The sequence below is a fragment of the Callospermophilus lateralis genome, chromosome 1 (assembly GCF_048772815.1).
Source record: "Callospermophilus lateralis isolate mCalLat2 chromosome 1, mCalLat2.hap1, whole genome shotgun sequence".
Classification (NCBI taxonomy): Eukaryota; Metazoa; Chordata; class Mammalia; order Rodentia; family Sciuridae; genus Callospermophilus; species Callospermophilus lateralis.
Window position 1 is genome coordinate 34,293,040 of NC_135305.1, and position 24,670 is coordinate 34,317,709.

Sequence of the window (24,670 nt, forward strand, 5' to 3'; positions counted from 1 at the left end):
CCTGGAGTTCTAAGTCTTTCTCTTACTTTCCTTTTTATTAGAATTCCTGCTCGCCCGCTTGCCTTGGTGTTTGTGGTATTTATTCTACAACTCCATGAAACATGAACCTGATTTCAACTCAGGCTGGTAACCATCTGTTAGCCATAAACCTATATGTAGTAAACACAGAACATAAGCCTACAAAAATGAAGTCATCCTGGATACAAAAAATAATAATATGATTACAAACATTTGTAATGAATTGATTTAATGTAGGTGGCAGAACATGGGTTATTACCTCAAAGATATTAATAATCCATTCAATAAACTAGATTACATGTATACATGTATATATGTTTGGGGTATGCATGTAAAATCATATATAATACAAATAGAGAAATCACATTTTTTAGTCAAAATGTATACATTATTCAATTGGCCACTCAAAAGCCCATGACTAGACAATTATAGGTCACGTTGTTTTATGGTAATAAGATAAAGTTGGAAATAAATAATAAAATGGGACAAAAAGATCTAATTATTAGATAAGGAATGATTTGATTCACTTCAAAGCACATGTCCTCCTTTGAAACACACTAGCAGAAATCAATGTTCCATGCTTGTTGTTGTTTGGACATTGAGGTGTTCCCCAAAAGCTCGTATGGGAAACAATGCAGGAATGTTCAGGGGCAAAAGATTAGATCATGAGCTCAACAGTCTAATCAGTGAATTAATCCTTTTGATGAATTAATGCATGGTAACTTTAGGCAGGTAAAGTATGGCTGGAGGAGGAGGTCACCTGAGGTGTGCCCTGAGGGATTGATTATATTAACCCTGGCTCCTTGCATTCAAGCCTTTTCTGCTTCCTGGTCTCCATGAGATGAGAAGCTTTCCTCTGCCACATCCTTCAGCCATGATGTTCTGCCTCACCTTGGACCTAGAGTTGGCAGACCATGGACAAAAGTAAACTTTTTCTCTTCTAAATTGTTTTTGTCAGATATTCTGGTCACAGTGATGAAAAGCTGACTTACACAATGCTAAATTTTGGATTATCCCCAAATTGTACAATTTTCCCTGATTCCTTACAAATGTCTAAAAGCCAACCCTAGTAGCAGATGCTACAGAAAATCATAAACCAGATTCAATTTAGCACGACTACGAGCAAAAAATTTTAGGGGAAATTAAACAGAAGATGACCAGGCACCATTAGTGAAGTTCATGTTCTCCGTAAAACAGAGAATATGGATTACCTTTTTGAAGGCCTTTTATGTCATTTTCATTTTACAGACAGATTAGCATGATGTGGATGTTCCCTATATCGAGTGCTGACTTGTACGCTTAATTACATCCATATTTAAATATTATTGAGTTTTCTCATTAAATTTTCCATACAGAGGCAAGAAGGGTGACAATTTAGTGATTTTTCCAGGGCATAGGGTTAAAATACTATAAAAAGAGTCAAATTTGAGGTGGAAACTTTGGGAACAGAGAGAAGATAGGACTATGTCCATGTTTATTTCTATTCCAATATAGCTGCTTGAATTTTATTTGCTTCAAAATTTATTAGAATACCTCTATATATTGTGACAGTTAAAAAAATAATGGTAGGACATCAGCAAATGTGATGCCCCCATCTGCAGCAGCCAGCATCTGAAGGTGGCCCAAAACAAATTATGGATCAAAGGTGGGTTTGGGGTGTCTTTCCACCTTCCACAGAAGTGAGACAACAGATGCTATTGCCAGCATTTTGGTTGCTAGAGGTTTATTATGTGAAATAAGCCAACAGTGTGAAATGCTATACTCAGCTCAGCACAAGCGCCTGAGGGCTATTTCTGACAATTCTCTGAATAATTTAGGTGAGTTTCAAGTTTTCAGGTTCCCCAACTTTAAACCACATTGTCTTAGTCAGAGTTCTCCAGAGACAGAACCAGAGGATATATGCAGAGATATACGAAAAGAATTTATTAGGGGAATTGACTCACTTGATTACAGAGGCTGAGAAGTCCCAAGATAGAAATCCTAAAGCTGGCCATCTGCAAGCTGGAGGACCAGGAAATTGGTCAGTGTGACTCAGTCCAAATCGAAAGGCCTCAGAACTGGAGAAGCTGATGGTAAAATTTTCATTTGGAGTCTGGAGGCTCAAGAGCTAGGAAGGTGAGGGGCTGGGGTTGGGGTGGGTGAGATTGTGCTGGTGTTAATCCCAACAACTGGAAAACTTGGAGCTCTGACATCCAAAGGCAGGAGGAGAAAGGCTACTCTGCCAGAAGAGAGAAAATTCACGCATCCTTTTTCTTCTTTTTGCTATATTTGGGCCACAAGCCAATAGGATCGTGTCTGCCCATTTTGGGGGCGGATACCCACTCACACTGTCCGCCCACTCACAGGCCAACCTCCTCTGGAAACACCCTCACACATACCTGAGGCAGTCCAATCCCTCTCACCCAAAGCAGAGCCAGCTGGGTTTTCCTTTCAGCAGAACAGGGAGGCTCTGGGCGCAGGGCTTACTGAAGGACTAAGAATAAGTAATGTTTTATCAGCTATGTGAGCATCCTTTAATCCAATCGAGCTGACAATTAAAATTAATCAACCATCAGATTGAAGGATTCATTTGACAAACACTTAAAACACTTAATGAGTAACCACTACATTCCAGGCACCTTGTTAAGTACTAGAAGTCCAAGTGGCTGAAATCTATCAGATTTATGGTTAAATCTTAGTGGAAAGTATAAGAAAGAGAAGGATCTAATTTAAACAAATACAAACATAGGCTGCTTTCAAAAAAAGCAGCCATTTCTTGAATGAGTATATCTGTGCTTCCCTGAACCTAACACGGAGGTCTTCATTCTGGTTGTTGGTGACTTGTCTGTTGCCAGGCTAACACATCTGTGCCCCACAGTGACCCTCTCAGGAGGTATTGCACTTGCTATGGTTTATATTCAAATTCTCTAAAGCATCATTTCTTCTACTCTTTCCCATCCTGGATTTTCCAAAATTTATGCATTCCTGAAAGCTGAGTCTCTTATTTTGTGTTTTTGTTTGCTTTTGATTTTAAAATGTCATTTATTTACATCATATTTTGGACCAATATACATTTGGTTTAATTCCTTTTTCTCTTACCCAAGGACATTTGCCTCCAGGTCACAATGGTTATCCCTAACCCTTCCCATTCTTGCCTATAGCACTCCATATATTCTTAGTTCATTGGGTGCACTTTAGATTTTACCAATGACCATGTGATTCTGAATGCATAGTATCTATTGCCTTTGTTATTAATTTTATAAGTTTCTGATTTGTCTTTCTAAACAGATGGTAAACTGCTTGTCTGCTAAATCATCTTTCTGCAAATTAAAGAAGGGGCTATGCCATTTTATTTTTACTTATTAAAAACCCTAAAGTTCAATTGCCCCTGCCTGTTGAAGCTTATTTATTACCATGAGTTTTACAAGTACACAAGGAAAAAGGAAACATTTTCTGAAATCTCTACTTAAAAGCACAAAATTCCAGATTTTTCTTCCAGGCACTTTAAAGCAAATTTTCAAGTTGTTGCATGAATTATTTCCAAGAAGTATGTTCTTAAAAGTATTGCTGATTAATTCTATATGCATTTAAAATTAATCAAAATCCCGATTATTGTGAATGTTTTAGTACATCTTCACAAGGTATAGGAAAACTGGGTATTAGAGTGATCTCTAAAATCCATTGGCAGGACATTCTATAAAATGCTCTTTCAAGAAGATGATTACATTAAGGACTCTGTGACTTAGTTCCATCTGTGGCTAATCATAAGCAAGGTAGCTTGAATCAAGATTGGAGAGAGTTATGATGCCTTTTTTTCTTGGCAATTTTCAAAAGCATTTTATATTATCTCACTTGGGATCTCTATGTGAAAGTTTACAATAGAAAAAAAGGTTATAAAATAATATATGTTTGAAAGGATTTTCTAAACCCAATGAGTTGTTGACTCAATTACTTTAAGGACCAAAAAAAAGAGAGAGGTAATAAAAATCCACTTATTAATGCAATTAATGGTAAAAAAAAAAGGCAAATGATCAAAATGCAAATTTGATAAATGGTTTTGCTTTGGTGAAAATTATTTGAGTTGCAAGAAATAAAACTCCCTCATAATAGTTTGGGGTGGGGGAAAATTTAATGAAAGGATAAAAAATATATCACAATGACTTTTGAAGCTAGCTGTCATAGCAAAAACTCAGAAAATGAGCAGGAGACTTCATCTTGGAGTGGCATGGCCTTACTTATTCACTTATTTTATGGTATCTATTTTATTTTTCTTACTCCTTCTCTGCAGATTAACTTTTTATGTCTACTGAAGACATGGCTGCCCCAGTAATTTTCATGTCATTTTTCAATCCCACTACTTTAAAAAAAATTATAAGAATCTGTTCCCAACTCTCTGGAGAGAGTATTTGGTTGATTCAATGTATTTCACAAGACTAAAGATGTCCCCAGGTCCAGTGAACTATGGCTAAGAAGTCCTTGGGGTGGATTTTCCAGCTATGCCAGAGGCCGAGGAGCAGACCTACTGCACAGACACAGGGAAGACAGATGAATTGGTCAGTGTGAATGACGAATTAAGTGAAGTTGACAGAACATATAATATGGACGAAGGGCAAGGATGGAAGGTGATTACAACATATGAGAACAGCAACACCCCCAATAACAGTAATAAATACAGGCTAAATGTCCCTTATCCAAAATACTTGGGATCAGAATGTTTCAGATTTGGAATATTTATTTATTTATTAATATTTGCATAAACTTTACTGGTTGAGTGTCACTAATTGAAAATCCAAAATGTTTACTAAAAGTCTTAAATTTTGGAGCATTTTGGATTTTCCATTAGGGATACTCAACCAGTGAAGCATTTTTAAGCAATTTGTATATTTTTTAAATTAGGGATGCTCAAAGAAATATGTGACCTGATATCTGTGTGAAATACTATATTTGCCTCAACACAAGGACCTGAAGGTTATTTCTAGTAATTCTGGCAAAGAACATCACTTTCTTAAATATAATTAACTTCTACCATAATAATTTATTTTAAGTTAGAATAAAATTAATTCTTTCTATGTTCATTGACTGAAATTTATAATATCAAACTAAACACATACAATTTACATTTCAGTTGTAAGTTAGAACATTGAGAATATTGAGTGTGGGATAGGAGGTGGTAGCAGGTATGTATATGGAAAAATATATAATATGGCCAGTTTCACTGGGAAATGAAAGTTACCAACGCAAAACAAATAAAGAAAAAAATCATGATTATATTTATAATATTATCTATATAATAAATGGCTATATTAGATGATGCAAACTGTAGGATCATATGACAATAAAAAAGAAATGAGACTTCCACTTTCACTAATGGAAAACAAAATAGTTCAAACCAACACTTACTCAGATGACACCTATAAAAAATGGGGAGAAATTGTTGGCATCATATAAGATAGTAAAATTTGTTAGGTCAAGATTCTGGAGAAGTTAGAAAGGAAGAGACATGAACACAGCATAATAAGAATAAAAGACAAATTCTTATCACATAAAAATATAAAAATCTCTTCCAGTGAACTGAAAGAAAACAATTGATTTCTGTGCCAGGAAAAATATCCTTCAGAATTAAGATAAAGTGAAAATATCTTCTCCCTAAGGAAAAAAAAAATAGAGAATTCATCATTGTATTAAACTGTGTTGAAGAAACTACTGAAGAAAGATCTTTTAGCAAAAGGACAAGATCCCAGATGAATCTCAGAGATGCAGGGTAGAACAAAAAAATAATGATAATTGCAAATAGATGAAACTTAACCATAAAAATCAGTTATGATAATGCTTTGGGAGGGGTTAACACACACACACACACACACACACACACACACACACACACACACACTTGTTCTACAGAATAACATGGAGAATAAGACCCAACTCATTGATTATCCTTTCAAGAGATCTATTAAAGAAGGCAAAATTATCTTAATTTGAAGCTTATGAGCCTAATGAAAAAATGTCTCCTTCCCTCCCTCAATTTACTTGCCCTCCACAACAAACAGAGAGAAGTTGCCCAAAGCAGCCAAGACTGGTATGTCTCACTATTTCAAATATGTATAAACAAACAGGGGTTGCAGCTCAGCGATGGAGTGTTTGCCTATCATGTGTGAGGCACAACTGGGTTCGATCTTTGGCATCACAAGAAAATAAATGAATAGGATGAAGGTATTTTGTCCGTCTATGAATGAAGAAAAATATTTGAAACAACAACATAAAACCCATGGAAATAGGCCCATGTCCATCAGCAGTCTGTAAGTCACAATGGAAGAACTTGCTGAATTATATAATTACTACCCAGTTTGTCTGAACATAGCTCTCATACAAATAAGCTATGTTAAAGTGGCAGAAAAAAACAAAGCACAGCATTGTCTTTAAAAATTAAAAAGCACAAATGATTATCTGGAAGTTTTACCAGTTTGGGAGAAGGAAACATACTCATCCACATTCAAAAGTTTTTAAAGTTTTGTTTATCGGATTGCCAAAGCAATATTGTTTTTAACTGTATTCTCTGCAGCTCCAACAAAAATATAAGTTCTTAATGTTGCAGTATACCTAACCCTAAGATAACTCTACAGTCCTTCTCAAGGGAATAATAGTTATAATTGGGCTCATATTGCTTTCTCCTCTCTAAAATTCCATTTTTATTTTGAAAATAAAAATAAAATACTGCATTATCACTGCAGTGAACATATAAACAAAAATATAGACCCTTATTTGAATCTAAACATTTCTAAAATCCTTCTGATTCACTTCCTTTTGTCAAACCTTGGGCTAATGTGCTCATTTTCAAGGGGACATAATGGGAATCTTAAAGTTAAAAAAAATATTCTTATTGTTTAGTAGTATTGACAGATACTGAATTTTGTCATAGGTGAAGTAAAGATAGAACTCTTCAGAAATACTTCAAGATAATTTTGTCATAATGCTGTTTTCAGATAAGTTATTCAAAAATTTTTACCTAAACAGAAATATATTTGGATCCATTAGGTCCAATTGATTGTTTAGGATTTTCATACCTATTAAGTACCCCAATAGATAAAGTTCATTGAATTGTAGATAATAACAAAAGCGAGAGCTTTAAGAAATATTGTATTACCAAAACTGAGGGATTCAATTGGTTAACAGTATATAGGATGCCATTTCAGTGAATGCTTCAGTTTTATAAAGAATCTCAGGGTTTATAATAATAATGATTTAGAATTAATTGAGCTTTCTGGGAAATATTTACTGAAATAGTTAATATTTCCTGAAAAATTACAAAAAAAATGTGGTACTTACTGAAAAGAACAAATGAAGACAATTTCATTCTCAAATGACTGAATTTTATACCTCTCTTGATCATCCAGCAACTTCATAATCACTTCAAGGAAACTGGATTAGACATTTTGAAATAGATCTCGACTTCCATAGAGTTATCAATGACAGGGATAGTGTTAAGCGGAGATTTGTAGAAGAGCTCTTCCCAACTATAATGCATCTCAATTTAAAATTCCAGCACTGACATGTAACCATGACAGCAAGAAGGGCCTCTCTCCAGCTTTGTACAATAAAGAGACAGTATCTTTTAGCACGATATCCATTAAAAAGATTAAGTAATGAAACAGGACACATTTCTGTCACTTCTACATCTGCCTGCTGTGCAAGTACACAAAGAGAGAGAGAAGCCGTCAGCTTGAGCAGCATTTTTCCAATCTGGAAGCTTTTAGGAAAATTATAGGACAATGAAGAATTACAGTTCACATTAAAATTGATTGGTGTCACAGTTAAAAGGGGGAAAGAGTCCTTGTCCCTGTGCAATAGGGATTTATTATTATTGTTGTAATTAGTAGCATATATTAATTATGCAAATGGAAGCATTTCATTGTGATATTTCCATACATGCATATCTCGTACTTTAAATTATGATCCTCCCTTTACCTCTTCTTGACCTTTCCTCTTTCCTCCCTTCCCAGATTTCCTTCTCTAATAATTCCTCTTCTACTTTTAGGTCTTTTTCTTCTTTTCTTTCTTTTCTTCTTCTTCTTTCTTTCTTTTTTTTAAAGTTTCCACGTATGACAGAAACATGCAATATTTGTCTTTCTGTGTCTGTCTTATTTCACTTAGCATGATGCCCTCTGTTTCCATTCATTTTCCTGTAAATGACATGATTTTATGCTTCTTTATGATTGAATAATACTCAATTATATATTATACAATATTTTCCTTATCTATTCATCTGTCAACAGGCACAAAGAGTGATTGCCTGTCTTGGCTATTTTGAATAGTGCCACAGTAAACGTGAGTATGCAGGGTTCTCTTTTGTATGCTGACTTCATTTTTTTTAGTGGTTGCACAGCCCAGAAAGATGGTTCCCAAAGTCTGAGTCCTGAGCATGGTAGGGCTTTTACTTTTTTTTTTTTTTTTTAATAAATGACAGTGGAATGCATTACAATTCTTATTACACTTAGATAGCACAATTTTTCATATCTCTGGTTGTATATAAAGTATGTTGCTGACTTCATTTCCTTCCAATAAATACCATGAAGTAGTGCAGCTGGATCATAAGGTAGTTCTATTTTTAGTTTTTTTTTAAGGAAACCTTGCACTGTCTTCCATAGTGGCTGCACTAATTTTCATTTCAACTGACAGAGTTTGTTTTTCTCCACATCCTCACCAGCATTTGTTATTTTTCTTGTGTTTTTTATAATAGCCATTCTGACTGGGGTGAGACGGCATTTCAGTGTGGTTTATACGCATTTCCCTGATGGCTAAAGATATTGAGCATTTTTTCATATATTTATTGTTCTGTTGTACTACTTCTTTTGAGAAATATTTGTTCAGATCATTTGCCCATTTTGACAGGATTACTTGTTCCTTTGTTATTAAGTTTTTGAGTTCTTTACATATTTGGGATATTAATCCTTTGTCAAATGAATAACTAACAAAAATATTTTCTCCTGTTCTATAGCTGTCTCTTTACTCTGTTGAATGTTTCCTTTTTGTTTAAAAACTTTTTAATTTGATGTAACCCCACTTGTTAATTCTTACTTTCATTGTTCAGGAAATTGTTGCCTGTGCCAATAACTTGACCTGCTTCTTCTGTGTTTTCCTCTAGCAGTTTCAAAGATTCCAATCCTACATTAAGATCTTTGATTCATTTTCAGTTGATTTTTGAATGGAGTGAGAAATAGGGGTACAATTTCAATCTTCTACAAGTGGATATCAGTTTTCCCATCACCAATTGTTGAAGAGTCTGTCTTTTTGCCAATGTATGTCCTTGCACCTTTGTCAAGAATCAGTTGGTTATATATGTATGGGTTTATTTCTGGGTCCGCTATTCTAGTCCATTGGAGTATGTATTTGTTTTTATGTCAATGTTATGCTGTTTTTGTAAGTATGGCTCTGTAGTATATTTTTAAACCAAGTATTGCAACTCCTCCAGTATTGCTCTTTTTGATCAGGATTGCTTTGTGCTTCCATATGAATTTTAGGATTATTTTTTCTGGTTCTGTGAAGATTGTCATTAATATTTTGGTAGGAATTGCACTAAATCTGTAGATTTCTTTTGTTGTTATGGTAATTTTAGCAGTATTAATGCTCTTAATCCACAAACATAGACACTCTCTCTTTCTTGTGTCTTCTTCAATTCCTTCAGATTTTTTATAATTTCAGGGGTCTCTTACTTCCTTGGTTAGGTTTATTCCTAGCCATATTTATAATAGCCATTCTGACTGGGATGAGACGGCATCTCAGTGTGGTTTGGGTATGCATTTCCCTGATGGCTAAAGATATTGAGCATTTTTTCATATATTTATTGTTCTGTTGTACTACTTATGCTGTTGTGAATGGGATTGCTTTTCTGATTTCTTTCTCAGCAAGTTCATTATTGAGAAGCTACAGTTTTCTAAGTATAGAATCATACCATTTATAAACAGGAATTATATGACATCCTCTTTCATATTTGTATCCCTTTTCTTTCTTTCTCTTACTACTTGCTCTGAATAAAATTTCAAGTACATGTTAAATAAGAGTGATGAGAATGGACACCCTTGTCTTTTTCCTGATTTCATTTTTTTTTTACATTTAGTATGATGTTGACTCTAGATTTGTCATATGTCACCTCTTTTATGTTGGGGTATGATCCTTCTATATCTGATTTATTCAGGGTTTTTATCATGAAAGGATATTGAATTTTATCAAAGTCTATTTCTGCATCTATTTAGCTTATCATGGTGATTTTTATCCTTGATTCTACTTATGTGCTCTAAGAAAATTATTAATTTCACAACAGGGATCTGTCTTCCATGAGCAAAGTTAATCATCCCCCATATTCACAAACTAACATAGTTAATCTAAGGAAATTATGCTTCACAGGTTTTTTTGGTATAAAACTGATGTTGGTTTTCTTATGCCAGGAGCTCTGACTGTGTGAACATCTGCATAAGAATACTGATGCTAGATACTTGAAAGCAGCTCCAAAACTCTGTTCCCCAAGATTTCTGCCTTCTATTAATTTTTATAGGTATTGATTCCAAATTATAATTTGTAATTACCCAGGGTAGTATAACTAAAGTCATCAAATTAAATAGGATCAACTTCCATCTTTCCAATTGAAGGAAGAAATACTTGACAATAGTAGCCTCTTTGCTTGGGATGACTATTGCTGTCTCTTGAGTTTTAGCCCACAGTTAACAGATAACAACAAAATCAATTGCTGCAGTAGAAAAGTTTTTAGGAGTCCAAAATAATTCAGCAAAGCTTTAAGGAAACCTGCCCAAACTAGAGAAGGCAGATTTATACCCAAAAAACACATTTAAGAATATGGAGGTGCTACCTGCTTTTTTAAATATACAAAAATACTGGTATATGGCCTGGGCCTGTGGCTCAGTGGTGGAGCACTTGCCTAGCATATGTAAGGCACTGGGTTTGATTCCCAGCACTGCATATAAATAAATGAAGAAAATAAAGGTTCATCAACATCTATATATATGACAAACAGACCAAAGAGATTCTAGGATGACAAATTTGAATTCTCCATACACTTAGTAAAGAAAGAAAAAGAAATCCAAAATCACAATTGAAATAGGTTTTTAAAACTATGCAAAAGATATTTGCATGCATTTGGACAAGTTGTTTAACTTCTTCAAGCCTCAGATTTCTGTTCTATAAAACAGAGATAAAATTGGTTTCTACTATCCAAGATTGTGCAAGGGATTAAATCAAATGAAGTTATTTCACAAAGTAGCACTTCTCAATGAGAATATCAGCACCCACAGTAACAATTGGTTTGGAGTTATAAGGACAGAAATAGTTTAAAGTATGAAAAATGTAAATTATTTAATTAAAAAGTAATTTTGAGTAGATTCAGTGTTCTCCACAGAGGATGTGAGTGTTGTATCCCATTTTGCTTGAGAAGAAAAGAAAGCTAAGGTAGTAACAGCCCATGGGGAATGTGAGCCCCTGGTGAGTGGTGTGCCATGTATTTGCACATAACCATTCATTGTTTATCACAAGAGAAAAATGTTGAAATAGAATGGTCTGTAGGCCAGACTTCCACAGTAAAGAACTCGTGAACTTCCTAATGGCTAGCAATCACAATGGAAGCAAGGCTGTGTGATTTGCCATTTGTGATGAAATCCCATGAGTTTGGAATTATTTCTTTTTTTGTACAGAATTGTCATTTATGTTTTTGACATGTGTGATTACGTTTTTCCTGGCCTCTACATTTGAGACTATTGGATTTCTGTTACATTAATTCCTAAATGAAAGAATCAAATCAGCCCAGTCATCTTTCACAGACTCATATACAAGTAGAGCTGCTAAGCACTTAATGATCTTGCTGCAAAAAAAGTACCAAAAAAAAATTAACTTTTTAATGGGGACATTTCATGTCATGAACAATTAACTTTGAGAATAAAGAGATTGAAAACATTAACGTATTTTTGATGTCAACGTCTTTAAAATTTTTATAATTATGTTAGTCACCCAAATTCCACCTCCACTTAATACTGGCTTAGATTAAATATAACCATAGTGCTGGGTCTTTCAGGGTACTCACTGGAAAAGACATTTTTTATATTAAAATCCAATATAGTGCTTTAAAGAAATAAAAGCCACAGGGCTCTAGAAGATATCAGCTGTATATTATTTCCTTTAGCTCAATCCATCTTTAAAGTTGGTTGTAAATGTCTCGAATAATTTTCAAATGACTAGAATGTTCTACAGAAGCAGCAGCGACATAGCCTTAATGAGAGTTGGTCTAAATATAATCCATTGACCAAGATGCTGGAGACTCAGGGAACTCTGCGAAAAATGAAGGAGCTTTTTGGAAAGTCTTCCCCATTGCACCATTCAACCCAAACTCAATGGCTCCTCATGCCTCTGATACATTCTATTTATATTAGAGTTGTATTTTCCAAGGAAGTCATTGAAAAGGTCATTGTATTGGATTTGTTCCCCATCATTTTCCTTGAAATGCTTTCCACTTAATAAAGCAAACCTAACCATGGTTCACATTGCCTTTTTTAAGACTTGTGATGTCACATGGATTTAGTATACTACGTGCAATTTTTTCAAATGCCTAGAATGTTCTATAAATAAAAACTCTATAGGTTTCCTTTGATGAAGTAAATATTTTATAACATGAACCAGGCACCTTTCTGTTCTAGCCTTAGACACTATTCCATTGGTATTTCGAATAAGAAGATTTTGTGGAAAATTATTCTAATTTCACTACAATATTTTTATATTCAATTGCATCAATAGCACATGCTGGTAGGGTTTTTTCTTTCTCTCATTTATAGTTTTTATTTTTTGTATCTGTGATTGATGCTTATTGTAGGACACTTGAAAACACAGAAAAGACAACCGAAAATAATAAAAATGCTTGCAATCTTTTAGCCAGAGTTAATAAATTTTAACATTTTTGTATTCCTTATTTTAATTGCCTATCATATTACAATATTCAGAATAATCATGGTTTCTGAAATCTCAATTGTCTGATCTCAAATTTATATCAGAAGACATTTTCCTTAGCTGGGCTAAAGAGTAAAAGCAGCAAGAAGAAGAGGAGAGGGAGAAAATAGAGCTCAGAATCTCTCTTTTAGTTTTGAACTTATAATAAGGATTTAAATGTCCTTTTCAAAGTCATTCCCAGAAGCCTCTATTCTCACAACCTCTTTATTGCTTGTATCTTCATTATGAGATTCTATTAATACCCTTGTCAAGTTCAGAACTACTCCTTTTTAACTCGCATTTGGATAAAATGCCACCTCCTATTTTATTTTGTGGAATCCACGCTAACCATATCTTTTTCTCTGATTCTGGGCCCTCTAGGCATCTTCTTCCTGCTACCTGACTCTCCTCCTACACCAATGATGAGTTATGTCAGTTTGGGGTAGCCCGGGAGACATAGGATTGATGCTTGCTAACAGAATAATTGAATACAAAATATTCTCATGGTAGGAGACTCTCTCAACTATGAAAATATCTACAGATTTTTAAAAGGTAACCCTAGCATAGTTCTATATTCCACCATATGTTATGATTTGAATGTGAGATACCCCCCAAAAGCTCATGTGTGAGACAATGCAACAAGGTAGAGAGAAGAAATGATTGGGTTACGAGAGCCTTAACCTAGTAAGTGAATTAATCATCTGATGGAATTAATTGATAACTGAAGCAGGTGGGGTGTTGCTGGAAGAGGTGGGGCATTGGGACCAGTCACTTTGCGGTATATATTGGTATCTGGTGAGTGAAGTCTTTCTCTGCTTTCTGATCATCATATGGACTGCTTCCCTCTGCGACATTCTTCTTCCATGTTTTTCTGTCTCACCTGGAGACCTGAGGAATAAAGACAGCTGTGTATGCATTGAGACCTAGGAAGCTGTGAGCCCTCAAATAAACTTTTCCTCTCCTAAAATTGCTCTGATCAGGTCCTTCAGTCACTGCAGTGAAAAAGCTGACTAAAACAACATAATATGATCTGTGAGATCCTACCTAAACCACTTTAATAAACAGAACAATTTGCACTTGGTATAATAATATTTGCATATAAATAAAAATTTATATCAATGAAATCCATTCTTCCAAAAAGAATTAGCTAGCTATATAAGAAGTACTGTAGTAATTTTACAATTTTAAGCAAACTTATCTCTTTATTTTTAAATTTAAGGTATCATCCAGTGATTTGTCCTTAGTAAACTTCCCATCACTTAAGAAACCTGAGCACTGGATGAATTTTTCTCTGCCCCTGGGCATACACCCCAGCAATTGCTAATTGGCTTATGATAAATATTCAATAGTTTGTCAAAAGGTAGAAAAATAGGAACAATAGGATAAACTTGTTTAAAATAAATACAAGGCATAAAATGTCTTTCAAGAACTTTTTTGTAAAAATAATAGATGATGATAATCATTTGATATTTTATTTTTTAATACAAATAAATGAAAAGTTGGTAGCCTTATGCCAGTCTCTCATTTTATTTCCTTTTTTTCTGAAAGTTTAATGGTCTACATAATCACAAAGGAACACATTGGATTGACTGAATTCTATCTTTTCTCTGAATTATCAGCATATTAAGTATAATGGAAGCATGACTTACTTTTCTCTAAAATCCAACACTCTAGTCTTAGCATTCCTTAAGGACTGATTGCTTTCATAGGTGGTCAAACTTGACCTGCAATCTGGTTTATTCTCCCAAAAATTTATTTGATATAAACTGATTTTATAACTAGTTATCTAAACTTTTTGAAACACTTCTGTGTAAAGTAATACTTTAATTTATATATTAGACTATGAAACCTGTTTATACCTTATTTTATTCAATCATTCTATGAACTGGGCATTAATTATGTTTTAAAATCAGGGTGTTGGAAACATTTAATATATTCTGAACTTCATCACTTATTCCTGCAATTTGATTTTCACATTTCACTCACAAGTAAAATTCTATTAATTTAAACATATTACCAGTTCTATTTTGTTTAATTCTTACATAATAGGTTTAAATTATGCTATTTATGTTTTTGTGTTATTTAATGCTGATAAATTATATTAATGTGTCATGAAATACCTATTTAAATTGTCCTTCTTATCTTTGTGTATTATCTTTATTTGTTTCTGAGTACTCTTTCTATTAAAAATGGAACTTTCCCTTATGGCTCATTTATCCACAAAATAGTTTCAATAAAATGTACTCTTATAAATGCAATGCATCTTCTGAGTCATAAGTGATGTGAACCTCAAGATTACTCTTCCTTTAATAACTTTCAAATACCAATAGATTAAAAATATTTGCAATTGGTTATTACATTAATTCCAGTGTATTTTATAATCTAGCTCTCAAGTTAAAGAAAGACATTGTTTTATTTTCTCTATGAAGTGATTTGAAATTGCATGATTATCTCCTCTACAAAGACCTTGCTGGCTTACTACCTTGGATACCTGTGTGGGCGCTCTCTCGTCCAGGGAGGAGGTCCATGGAACAGGGTAGAGGAGAGTGTGGTTGAGGGAGTCGCTAATCAATACCTCTGGAGACCAAGAAGGAAACAGGTCTGATTTTATTACGCAGTTACCATGTATATATACTCAGGCAGTAGCTAAAGCACATTACAGGCAGCCAGCAATGCAATTTCTGCTAACTGCCCTTGCGGAGACTAATGGAGCAGCAGGCTGTGGAGCAAGCACATGGATTGCAACCCATGGCCTCATGCCCAGGGCTGTGCCTATGGGGTAAGCGGTCTGCCACTCATGCCTAGCATGAGGAGAGTGGCCTGCCATTCAGATGCCCTTAACATATGCCATATATCAGTACTCCATGCACCTGTCCCCACAGATACCTTCCTTTCCTCCCTCTCCACATCCATTCCTGCCACATTACATCCAAAATAGATTCCAGATCTATCCCTTCTTTTCCACCTCCACTGCTACCCTCCTGGCCTAAGGGTCATCATCATTCTTCTGCATTAATGCACAGCTTCTGTTCCCCACCTTTCAGCCGTTCTCCATGCTAAGCCCAGGCCAATCGTGTAGTATGTGTGAGATGCTGCCTTTCCCCTCTTTGAACACCACCAGTGGGTTGCCATTGTGTGCAATGACTCTATGGCCCCTGGAAGGCCCAGCCTCCCTGCTAGTTCTTCCCCTTATACTTGAACTTCTTTTGTCTCTTTCTTCCCTTTCTACATTCCAGCTCTACAGGACTCTGGGCTCCTTGCTCTGCCAAGCTCATTCCTGACTCAGTGTCTCTGCCTGCACTGTTCCTTCTGTCTAGAAAGTGCTTACTTTAGGTCTTTTTTCACAGTTCAGAGCTCAACTCTAATATCACATACTCATAAAGGACTTTTTGGAACATCCCCATTTCACAGTTCTCTATCAAATTATGTTTTATTTTCTCACAGCTTTTATCACTACGTGAAATTATCTCCCTTATTGATTTGTTCATTGGCTCATTATGTGTTTGTCCCATTAAGAAAACAAAAGTTCTATAATAGCAGGGCCTTGTCTGCCTCATTCACCATTTTATCTTTCCCCAGTGCCTGGGGCTTTATGACTTGCATGGTCCTGAGGCACTTTTGCCTTCTTGGGCTCCTTGCACCATAAAAAGTCTTAAAAAATCATGTCTATGTAAAGACAAATATATTAATATCAGGTATTAAAACTTCTCTGTCACCTAAAATTCATTTTTTCTTTTCAATTAAAAATAATTATTTTATTTTATTTTTGTGGAACCTGGGCATTCTATCACCTGTGCCTCATGAAGTCAGCCTGTGCACAGTGCCTAGGCATGATAGGAGCTCAATTATTAAGAGGACTGAGTGGGTGAATGAGCACTAGCCTGAAATTTAAGATTGTTGGGCCCTGTTTTGCTTCTTACACAGCTGGCTAATAATCCCTTGCAGTCCTAGATTTGTAAATTGAGACAATGCAATCAAATGGCTTTCCTTCTGTTCTCTCAGCTCATTTCCTGAAGTTCAATGATAGTTATGTCTACGCTATATCACTTGGTCTTTTATTACACACATCTACTATCTTTTATTGCTTTTGTGTTTAATGTGTTTGTCTTACTTCTGTAACTAGATTATAGATTCTTACAAGACTAGAATTTTATTGCATTCTTAAATGTCCCCAGTCTATAAATGATGCTCATTATTTGTCTGATTGTACTTTCAAATGATCATATATATAAAAACATAGAACATGATAATTTTTTGACAGTATGTTGTTCGATGCTATTTTCTAGTGAGTACAGACCAAGGTATTCCTCATCTTCCAACAATATACTGTACAACCCCTTCTGCCAACAACAAAGAATTACTTGGCCCAAAATGTCGATAGTGTGAAGGTTGAAAAACCCTGCTATAAGGTAGTGGTATACAAAAGAACTTTCTGTGACAGTGTAATGGTCCATCTGCACTGTCCAATACAGTATCCACTAGCCACGTGTGACTCCTGAGCACTTGAAAGGTGGCTAGTGTGACCAAAGAACTGAATTTTAAATTTTACTTAATTTTAGTTCATTTAAATTTAAATAACCAAACCATAGCAACTTGTAGATACTATATTGGGTGACAACTCTAGAAAGTGCTTACTTTAGGTCTTTTTTCACAGTTCAGAGCTCAACTCAAATATCACATACTCATAAAAGACTTTTTTTCCTTCTGGATGGGGATGGATTCTCTCTAGTTCAGGATAGAAAATCATTTTGAGATCCAGGATTTTATTCAGTGTCCAAGTTCTAAGAATTCAAGTTTTCCCTAGAATTAAATTCCAGAAAACTGGTAGAAGAATAATTAAACTTTTAAAATCTATGCACACAAAAGGAAAAGATTAGAAATAAAAACAAAAATATTTCATAATATCTGTCTTTGGTTAGTTGAATCACTAAATTGCAGCTTTTAAAAAATCTAATTACATGGATTTTCATTTTTTAAAATCACAAACATGTCAATTTCACAAAGAAAAATAAAGTTTTAAAACTTCATTTTGCTAAAAGAGAAGTAGTAAGGCAAAAGCAAAGTCACCTGCTATGAATGACATGTGAAACATAAATGTTGCATACAGAAAGAAATGCCTCTGATAGATAAGACATGGGACCTTTATGAAAAAGAAGAAAGCTGAGAAATGGTCCATCTCAAAACATTCTGAGGATACATGCACATTGGTATTGGTTATGGGTTGAATATGAGGTGTCCCTCAAAAACTCATATGTAAGACAATGTGAAATGTTCAGAGGTGAAATGATTAAGTTAGGAGAATCTCAACCTAAGCAGTGGATTGATCTACTGATCCGTATTAACCGGGTGGTAACTCTAGGCAGGGAGGCTGTGGCTGGAGGAAGTTAATCACTGGAAGTGTAGCTTTGGATTTACATTTTTTTTAATATTTACTTTTTAGCTGGACACAATACCTTTATTTATTTATTTTTATGTGGTGCTGAGGATGGAACCCAGGGCCTCTCCCGTGCTAGGCAAGCGCTCTACTACTGAGCCACAACCCCAGCCCTGGGTTTACATTTTGACCCTGGTGAGCAAAGCGCTCTCTCTCTCTCTCTATCTCTCTCTCTCTCTATCTCCCCCCACCCTTCCTGGTTGCCATGTTCTGAGCTGCTTTCCTCCGCCATTCCCTTTTGCCATGTTTTTCTGCCTCATCTCTGGCCCAGAGCTATGAAGTTAGTTGATCAAGGATTAAACCTCTGAAACAGTGGGTCAAAATAAATGTTTCCTCCTCTACATTGTTCTCATCAGGTCTTGCGATCAACACAAGAAAAAAAATTAACTAAAAAAGTAGTCTACATAGATTTTAGTAAATGGAGTAGGATCTAACAAAACTGGAGGGATCCACTAGGCAAGATGATCAGAAATTACCTTCAATTCAGCCTTTTTACTTACTATCATGAATCAATTTGGCTGTATTCCACTGCTGATATATATTTGATACCTAACTCCAATTCTGTAATCTCAAAGCAAAGCTCTTATGTTGGTGTGAAGTCTTTGGCAACTAATCTTGTGACATAATTTAAACCTAGGTGTCAGTGGCTAATAGTGTATCTAAGTATTATTTCTTTTAAATAATATGTTTCATGTTCACTATGTTCTTCCATGCCATAATCCAGTTAGGCCATGTGTGAGTCAGCTTTCCATTATTGTAACAAAATGCCTGAGATAATCAACTTAGAAAGAGGAAATATTTATTTCAGTTCACAGTTTTGAAGCCTTCAGTCCAACAGGCTTGGCCCTGCTGCTTTTGGATCTGTGGAAAAGTAGTATATTATGGTAGAGAGTATGTTTTACTCACTTCATAGCAGCCAGGAAGTGAAAGTGAGGGTAATAATAGGATCTAGATTTTCAGTAACTCTCCAAGGGCATACCATCAATGACCTAACTGCCTTCCAACCAGCTACACCTTCTAAGGTCCCACCACTCCAAGTAGCAGCATGAGCTGAAGACAAAGCCTTTGACACATGGGCCTTTGCGGGGAAACCATAGCAGGTCACATCTCCTCTCTGTGAACTAATGAAAAGAAACCTGTTCAACTTCATTTCAACCATAGAGTGTTTTGTCTAAGGAATCCAAAATTTCTAGAAGTTTAATGACCTTGTCCTAGTGCTAATAAAAGCAAGTGACTGCTTATTCATAGAAAACTTGGGCAGGAGGGCAGGATTAGGAAGAAGCAAACTCATCTGTAGGGATGGGCCTTGCTATTAGCAGTAATTTACCTGGTGGACTAGCATAATATTTACTTCTTTAATTATTTATCACTACCCCTTTTTTGTAAGCAAGGAAGTTTTCCTAAGTAACTTGCTCAAGGTAACCAGATGTTAGTCCAATTAATATTGTGACATAACAATCTACCTCAAAACTTAATGCCATGAACAATCATGTTCTTAGGTTACTAAGTTTTGTGGGGCTGATGTTTGGGAAGGGCTGTCCTGGGCAATTCTGTCCTGGGGTCTCTCACAAGTTTGTGCTAAGACATTGCCTACAGTGGTACACCTACTGGGGAATATAAGGGCTGACTCTCTCTCTGTCTCTTTCTCTCTCTCTCTCTCCCTCTCTCCATGTTTGTATTGTCTCAGAGGTTCTCCACATATTCTCTCCATGGGTAGTTTGGCTTCCTCATAAAACAGTGGTCTTAGGATATCTGGGTTGCTTATATGGTAAGAGCATTCCTGCAAGCAATGTGAGCATCCTATCACCTTTTCAGATCTAGCTTCTAAAGTCACACCTTGTCATTTTGCCACATTCATTTGGTTACATAAAGGTCACAAGTCCACTCATTTTCAAGTGGAGCCTAATTAGACTACACCTCTGAAATTTGAGTATCAACATTCTGGAACATAGGGGTTGGAAGAGATGGTTATGGTCATCCTTGAAAAATACAATCTGACATAGATGGCGATGCGCCAATTCAGAATTTGTCATATCAAACTCTGAGTCGTATCAAACTTTTTTTACTCAACTATACCAAACAGCATTAAGGCATTGTGGGTATAATAATGTGGTAACTGTTAAACGAGGTGGGCTTCTTGGAAAAAGGTAAATGATTCACATAGGTTAGTTATTACTATTGAGCTTCAATTTCTGTTCCCTGAAGTGGTATAAAAACCTTGGTCTAACATAAAAAAACACACACAAGTTTCTTTTTTTTGTGAACTTTGCTTTTGTGTGTTCAGCTAGTCACATGTAAAACTATGCTGTTCTGGAATATTATTTCCCTGGTACTGATGATTTGGTTATTTGAAGAAAATTCCTAGTTTTCCCAAGGCACATACTAAAGGTTCACCTTTGGTTTTGCAAAGTGTAGCTTCCCAGGAAACCATTTGCAAGATGTCTGTGACTAGTGTTATTATGAAAAAACTATACCCTTCTTGTTGGCTTGATCATCTGCTTTGGTTCAAAATTCTACATCTATAACATAGTTTGTTGTTCCTCTTTGTAGAAGGGAAGTTTTATGGTACATTGTCTTATTGGGTAAATGACTTCCTATGAGACCCTATGCTGAACACAGAACCCCACTCAGCAGAGACTGAGAGGTCACATCACTTCCTCTAAACATCCCCAGCCTCATGCAGTACAGCAAAATGGTAGCTATTTCTTACTCAGAAGTATGTGAGATACAGAAAGATGGTCCTAGTCTTAGAACATTGAGAAGATCAAATGAAGTCCTGATAAAGAAACCTGCCTACAGAAGCAAGGCACAGCATGAAGAGAGAAATACCTTCCAGTTGCCAGAATGGTGATGCTCCAAGGTAATGGGGTGGTGGGCACTATAATTCCAAAAATGACAGGGGAGCCCAGTGGTCACCCCAGTGCCATTCACCATGAGTAGAACCCAATTAAGATACCAGAGGGAAAAGAAGATTTTGAGACTTAAAATTATACAACCCTGGATTTTGAATCTTAGTTCCATCCCTATTTACTCAAATAAATTGATTTCTATTGCTCATTTTTATCATCCAGGTAAACCTAGGTAATAATAGGCACTTTTTATAGCTGCTTTGAGGGCCACTGATCATGGTAATATCTGGAGCATAATAAACATTTCCTTCTTCCTCCTCCTCTAGTTTTCTTCAGCCTCTTCTTAGTATGGATCTAAGAGATGGGTTGCAACTGAGGGCCTGTGGTGGGAGGATTACTAAGATCTGCTGTGAGACACTGAAGGCAGAAGCAGGGGCCAAGGGTGCTGCTCTTACAAGAGGGAAGAGAGGGAAATGCTGCCAATAACAGCCAGTGAGAGGGGAAATCAGTTCATCGAACATATAAAACGTTTTAATAGCTACAGTGCCAAAATTACAAAGTCAGAAAAGATGTTCACTGTGACATTGATTTTAATATAGTAGTTGTAAACTAGAAGCATTCTACATGTGTCTTAATAAGTTCTGCTAAAATAAATTATGGAATTGCAAAAGAATGAAGTAGAAAAATACGTACTGATTGAAGTATTTCTTAAGACATATTGTTAAATAAAAAGCGGGTTGCTAACCTAATCTGGTGTGATTGTGTTTGTGTGTGTATGTCTGTGTGTGGTGTGTGTTTATGTAAGAATATGTATGATAGTACAGGCAACGAAAATTTCCAGAAGAGTACACAAAAACTGGCAATAGGGGTGATTCTGTTAAATGGAGCAGAAAGAAAGGAGAAAAAGGGAGGAAGAATTTTTACTTTGATTTCTTTGCAATTTTGTCTTGCTTGATTTTTTTAAAAAAAAACTTAAAGCATGTGTTATTTTTGTAATGCAAATAAAATAAATTAAAATGATCTGTTAAAGCTGCTCAACAGAGAGAAACAAGAAAAAGAACTCAAGATGGCAAGAGATTAAGAAATTAAAATCTCCCCAGAGCATTTTATGCTCAGAGTTTACAGCAGAACATTTTTTAGGACATGATTAACATTTAGGCTGAACAGAGGCAGGAAACAGGGCAGTGAAAATCAAAACTGACCACGAGGAACTCACAGGTAAGATGTGTAGAGAAAAATGTCAGAATGTTTGTTCCTATTTATTTTAGTGGTTCAGTCCTGGCTGCCCATTAGAATCACCTGGGGAACTTTAAAAATATAGCAAGAGCGACTTGTAGATATTCTGATTCAATAGATTTGGGACAAGGACCAATTTTTTTTTTTTTTTTATTCAGGTAATTCTTGCTTAGCTAGGGTAGAAAACTACTACATCTAACACTGCTTAAAACCCTCAAAATAATGAACAAACAGCTCTTTCTCTCTTAATGTAACAGATAAAACTGTATGTACTTACTATGCAACATAATATTTTTGAAAAAAGTAATAAAATGGTTAAGTCTAGCTAATCAACAAATGTTTTAATATATCATAAAAATTGATTCTTCACTGCCTACTATATTACAGGTTCTGTGCTAGGTGTGAGCCATATAAATGTGAATGAATTAAAAAAAACATTTAAGCCAATTGACAAAAATATAAATTTTGGTATATTTTAAACTTTCTGTAAACATGCAACTTATAGATGAAAAATGGGAAAATAATTTTAAAACAAGGAGTGCTATAAAAAATATATTCCCTGTTTCCAATAAATGTATTAATAAAAAGTAGGTGCTATGGTTCCTACAGCAAATTAAGCAGAAACTACCTTTTACATAATAAAGATACTTCAAGAACTCACCTGGTTCCTTGAATATGAATAATTGTATTCATAGTGTGGTCCAAGGGCCAGTCAAGTTATCCTCACTGGAAGCCTATTTCAAATACAGAATCTCTACCTTAGATCTATTAAGTCAGAATCAGTATTGAACAAGATCTCCAGGTGATTAATGGGCAGGTAACTACATGAGAAGCACTTTAGTTCCTTGAAGATTATCTTTTAAACCTCCTTGGCCAAATTCATCTTGCTTACTTTAACTACATATTTGGTTATCATGAAATTGAATGACTTGCTTTACACAGAATCATAAATGGCTTATATCCCAACTTCCTGTGCAACAAAATTAAGAGAGTCTATTTTTTTTGAAGTTACCATGCTGAGCACTATAGACATTTTAAACATATTACCTTCACAGCAACCCTCAAGAAGTTTGCATTATTGATCTTCCCATTTACTGATGAGTTAACTGAGATTCATAAAATCTCACAGATGATAAATGACAAAACTAAAATTCAAATTCAGTTCTGATTATATATTCAGTTGCTGTACTGTACTCCACTGGCTTTTAAATTATGCTCACCAGAAAAAAAAATCATTTAAAAGGAGATTTAAATAATATTTAATTTAAAAGTATGGTCATTGTATGATTTTGTAATGTAACTCCAATAAAAAAGAGGGTAAAGATATGATTAGATAGCCAAATATATCTTACATTTTGATTTCAAACACACACACACACACACACACACACAAATACATGCAATGTGGTTTTAGTTTGTATAGTAATTTGATATGCTAGTATGTTCAGAAAATTTGCAGTGAAATTTTCAGACCCTGAAATGTAGCCAAGAAGATCATTTTGTTCAAATTGCAATCAAACATTAATAAAACAGGGTGGAGCTTAACAGTATAGAAAGCATACAAATTAGCTTCTAAGTGGGTCTTTCCTGAATAAATGCCAAAGTGAAAAATCAGTCAGAAAGTGAAAAATCAGTCAGAAATGCAGTCATCAGCTACCATGACATTTATTCTATTGTCTCATTTGGAAGACTGATTAAACTTCAGATGGAATTTAGTTAATAAATGCATATTAGCACAAGGCTTCTCCCCATTGATCTTCGTTAGTTCCTATGTTGGACTTTGGACTTAAATTAAGTGATTTTTGTTGGAAATAATTATTGTCTGGCCAAGTAAAACAAGACTTTTCTTATTGCTACTAAAGGAAGCAATAGAAGACTTTTTACTCACCACAAAAGTTATGTGTTTTTAGCCAGTTGGACCTAGCAGGAAGTACCTGTATCAAGACATACTGAAAATATAAATAGGGAACTACAACAAGAGGAACATAAATAATTCAGTATTACCGCTCCAAAGCCAACCTTAAGCTATGTTTCTGTGATTCATGTACCTGTTGAGGAATCAATTAAATCTGGCAGTTATTTTAGCTGTTTGCCACATCTTTTTAATTCTATGTGAGACTGAGAGTGCAAATTAGTAAAAACCTGAAGAATGAACATAGGTGTAAAAATAAAA